The sequence below is a fragment of the Cebus imitator genome, unplaced genomic scaffold (assembly GCF_001604975.1).
Source record: "Cebus imitator isolate Cc_AM_T3 unplaced genomic scaffold, Cebus_imitator-1.0 Scaffold288, whole genome shotgun sequence".
Classification (NCBI taxonomy): Eukaryota; Metazoa; Chordata; class Mammalia; order Primates; family Cebidae; genus Cebus; species Cebus imitator.
In genome coordinates this window covers 2,204,334-2,209,612 of record NW_016107603.1, presented here as the reverse complement: position 1 = coordinate 2,209,612, position 5,279 = coordinate 2,204,334, and positions in this window count along the sequence as shown.

The following is a 5,279-nucleotide window of genomic DNA, read 5'->3' as shown; positions in this document are numbered from 1 at the left end:
AAAAAAAAAAAAAAAAAAAAAAAAAGAAGTTGTTTAGGTTGAAGGAAATTAGTAAATTCATTAGAAAGAAAATCCTGCGACCAGGTGTGGTGGCTCATGCCTATAATCCCAACACTTTGGGAGGCCGAGGCGGGCAGATCACTGTGGCCAGGAGTTCAACAGCAGCCTGGCCAACATGGTGAAACCCTGTCTCTACTAAAAATACAAAAAATTAGCCAGGCATGATGGCACGCTCCTGTAATCCCAACTACTCAGGAAATTGAGGCAGGAGAATTGCTTCAACCCTGGGGGCAGAGGTTGCAGTGAGCCGAGATCGCACCACTGCACTGCAGCCTGGGGAACAGAGCAAAACTCTGTCTTAAAAAATAAGATAAAATAAAAGAAAGAAAGAAAATCTGCAGTCGCTGAAGCTAGATAGGCCTGGTTCTTGGAAAGGTAGGAAGTGGCCCAGGTTGTGATTTGTTTTGTACAAGGGTATCGATCAGACACACACCCCCCCCCGCCCCCGCCAAAATTCTGCTTTGATGGAAAGCTCCAGAAGAAGTGAAAGCTCCGTAAACCCTGAGTGTGGGGAAGACCATCCTGAGGCTAAACCTTCCACCAAATGGGCTCTGGGCGTCCCCTTCCCACCTGCTTGTGTCTGTCGCCATATGATTGGATTCTCCTGACACTTGCTTGTGCAGCTGACTAGCTGGGGTTCATTATTCACACCAGCTGTCGAGCAGGATGCTTGGGATGTCCTGTATGGAAGGGCAGGCAGAGGAAGCCCCACAAAGCCATAACACTGTCAGCCGCCCTTGGGACTTAACACCCCGCACCCAGTACAATGCCTGACAGAGTGGATGCCCACTTGGGTGAACATTTAAGTGAGTGAAATGAAAGGGAGAGATGAAGGGAGAGGGTGCAGGGGAAGGGAAAGGAGGAAAACATGCTCAGTGTTCTGGGTCACAGCTCCAGAAGGAGCTGGCTGCCGAGGCCAACACCCGGAACTATATCCCATAACTCCTCCTCTCCCTAGAAGTGAAATTGAGGCAGCAGCACGGCGTTCCTACGAATGGGCCTCAGAGTCCAATACAAACGAACTTAAATTTCCCCTTGACCACTCTGGGGCTGTGTGACAATGGGCACATTACTAACTTCTCCAAATGTCAGTTTTCCCTTCACTAGCATGGGAATGATCACACCAGCTTGGCTGAGTTACCGCTAGAATTAAATAAGATAATATGTATGCACCTGGTGAATGGCCCAGAAGCAGTTTTAATTATTACTGCTGTCATTATATATGTTTCACAAAAATTCAAAGAAATGATTTTGATTCTGTTAAAATGTGACATAATATGGATTTTCATTCCATAAACAGATTCTTATACTTTGCTTCCTAATTAGACTGTATCTTGTCATGTCTGTAATTCCTGCGTAATTAAATTGAAATTAAATGTCAATTTACTTTGAATTACAGAGTAATTCTATGTATACATGCCACGCAATCTGCATTTTGTTAGAAGATGACAACCAAAAATATCCTGACAGTCCCTCTGTAATTACACAGTGATCTGATTAAGATCAGCTTGACAAACTACCTGCCAAGACCTGAGGAAGAAAAACTCATGAGCTGGAGGAGGGGTCGGTGGAGGTTAGACACAGGACAACGGGAGGGGACAGCCTGAGCTCACCAAGGACCTTGCCCCTCCCCAGGAACCAGTGACATCCCACCCAAGGCCCTTTTGCAAGCAGATGAGGAAGAGGGATCTTTTAAAAGAAAAAAAAAATTACTTAATTACAGAATATGTTAACCAATGTTGTGTCATCTTCACTTTCTAACCCAGCTGTTTCTATTAGGTTGGTGTCTGAGGCTTTACATCCTCATGCCTCAGAGACTGTGATACATGTAGAAAGAATATTTCAAAGTTCATGCAGGATTTTTTTTTTTTTTGATAATACACAAAATGGTTCCATCCTCTGATTTTTAAAAATAAAAATTGAAGCCAGGCGTGGTGGCTCAAGCCTGTAATCCCAGCACATTGGGAGGCCGAGGCGGGTGGATCATGAGGTCAAGAGATCGAGACCATCCTGGTCAACATGGTGAAACCCCGTCTCTACTAAAAATACAAAAGCATTAGCTGGGCATGGTGGCGCGTGCCTGTAATCCCAGCTACTCATGGTGGCGCGTGCCTGTAATCCCAGCTACTCAGGAGGCTGAGGCAGGAGAATTGCCTGAACCCAGGAGGCGGCGGTGAGCCGAGATCGCGCCATTGCACTCCAGCCTGGGTAACAAGAGTGAAACTCAGTCTCAAAAAAAAAAAGAAAAAGAAAAATTGAAAAATATTTGATATATTATTCCTTTTCACCAATGAGCAGGTTAATATTTATATCATTTTTGAGTGTAAGTGGCAGTAGGAAAAGATGATGTGAGTGGAACAGGGGAGAGAGGAGAACCAGGGCTTCAAAGAACCAGGTCAGGAGGCTGAGCAGTGACCTGGGGGTCCCCAGGCTTCAGTCTGTTAAGACGCTCACAGCAAATAGGGCAGCACAAAGGGGAAGCGCCTCCGTCCATGCTTTCTCCTTCATGTCCCTCCTCTAAAGCCACTGCAGCTCCCACTGAAGGTCACTCCTCCTCAGCCTCCTTTGTGCGGTTTCGCTTCTTGGTGCCCTCCCTGCCCAGGAGGGCTCATTTCTGATTATTAAACAAGCTGTATCCTAGCACTCCTTTGGGACAAAGAATCTGGTTATTTTTCATTAACTCAAGTAAAGGGTTCCCTTTTCTGCCTCTCCCCCGGCCCCTGACATTCACCTGGCTGGGCCTGTAGGGTCCCCAGTGGCAGTTTCCGAGGAGGAGTGAAAGGTCCTCCAAGCTCACAGCCCAGCAGTGCATGAGAGAAAGGAGGCCACAGGACTGAAAGTCATGTCCTACCTCTTCAGCAGCACTGCAAAGCACACTGAATCCAGAGTCCTGAGTTTCAGAACAGGCTCTACTTCTTACTAGCTGTGATTACTCCATGCAAGTCATTTAACCTCTGTGAGACTCCACTTATATAAATAGAGATTAGTCTAAGTTGTCCTCCTCACCTTTGTGCGGGGTCATTGAGAGAACCAATCAGCCAACATAGATGAAAATGCTTGGAAAGAACAAAGACCTGTACGGGTGTATTGCTATCATCATCATCAGAGATATGTTGGTCAGTGTTCTGTCTCTTGCAGATAATTGAAAACCCGGGCTAGCCTAAGGAGATGAAGGAAAAAAGAGTTTGGGGTTTGGGAGACTCTTATGGCCAAAATGTCCAGGGTTGAGCAGCTTCAGGCTTGGCAGGTTCAGGGAGCACACAGCATCCTTGGACTCAGTTTCTCTTCATCTCTGGATTCTGCTGTCAGCTGAGTGTGGGTGCTCTTCACTCTTGGGCTCCGTGTGGTGCTGTGTGATTGCTTCAAGCTCTTGTCCTCACCAATTCAGGTCCAGTGGGAAAGTGCATGTCCCAGGACCTCCCACTCCAGTCCCAGGATTTGTTCTGCTTTGATCCACTGGGTCACACGGGTACCCAGAAACCAATCACCGTGGCCAAGGGGATTTGGAGTTCTCACTGGTGCTGATTGCAGATTCCAGTCCTGGATCCAGAGGCACTGCCATAGACATCATGAGAGCCACATAAGCTGAGCAATAAAGGAGTGGCTCCCCAGGGCGCTGAGAAGAAGAAAGAACAGAGGCTGGGCAGCAAGCATCATCTCACTTGCCTTTCAGGACCTCCTCTGCCATCTTATCCTGAATAACATGCCTCACTTGCCACCATCGTACTCTCTCCCTTCTCTTTAAATCAGAAAGCTAATGCACATCCCTAGACCGGCTGCTGTGGAGGCGGCATTTAGCCAGCTGTACGCTCACTCCGGCCAAGGACATCAGCGATGTGGAATGGACTCTGATACATCTGCCTGAGAATTTTCAAGGTCATCATGCTTGTTGCTTGTGTCTCTTGTGTTTTGAATATTTCAGGATTTTGCAACATGGGCAACATGAAAAAGTCAAATTTCTCTTTTTTTGTCTGCCAAGTTCCATGGAAGAATATAAAAAGTCCAACATTTTCAATGAAAAGGAAATTGTATAAGCTGAATATCTTTGGAAAAGAATCTATTATTGTTCAAAATATAAAGTCATCTATCATCTGTGGTTGTCTTTTCTGTCTAGTTAGCTGGTCATTTTGGAATTAAAGAGGACCCAACTGTATCTCTAGGACTTCAGCTCTGCACATAATGAACTTGGCTCTCCCTTTATTTATTTATTTATTTATTTATTTATTTTGAGACGGAATTTCGCTCTTGTTACCCAGGCTGGAGTGCAATGGCGCGATCTCGCTCACCGAAACCTCCGCCTCCTGGGTTCAGGCAATTCTCCTGCCTCAGCCTCCTGAGTAGCTGGGATTACAGGCACACGCCACCCTGCCCAGCTGAATTTTTGTATTTTTAGTAGAGACGGGGTTTCACTATGTTGACCAGGATGGTCTCGATCTCTTGACCTAGTGATCCACCCGCCTCGGCCTCCCAAAGGGCTCTCCCTTTAATGCTAATTTTAATTCAGATGGTTCTTCTCATCCAGAACGTCAATTCAGCTGTTCACAAAACAATAAAACTATATGTTTGTCCTTGCCTTTATGTTTTCCCTTTTGCTTGATTAATGATTATCTGGACATGGGAATTTAAAATGTGTAGGTTATATAAAGGGACACATTACAACTGTGACATGGTAATCGCCCCATAAACTGCATACCTTGACCATACCTCAGCTTTCTGTTGAAACTGCTCTCTGTAACCCTAAAGTGACAGGCAGGCAGTCCAAACCCACGCCATCTTAGCCCCTGCGACTTGTAATGAGTAACTGACGTCTGTAATTTCCACCCTACCCAGACAATGTGTAAACTAATGCTTATCTTGACTTCCGTGAACCACTTAAGTAACAATCAGAATGTCCAAAGTCCCCTGTCCCTCAGAATGTCCAAAGCCCCTCACCCTCACCCCCACCCAGGAGGTGGCTTACAGGCATAAAAGTTCTTGACACCCTCCTTTCAGGGCCTCGGGTTAGAGAGACAGGAGTCCTCCATGGCCGTCGGCAATAAAGACCCTGTAATTTGGTCTAGTCTCTGTCTCAGTGTAAATCTTAGTTCTATCCATGGCCCCCAGGTCTTCTACCCTAAATATCTGTGTGTCTTTCCACATACATGGGTGTTCTATGCCTATACAAACTCTATATGCACATGAAATTTTTAATACAAATGAAAAAGTGAAAAATATGTATA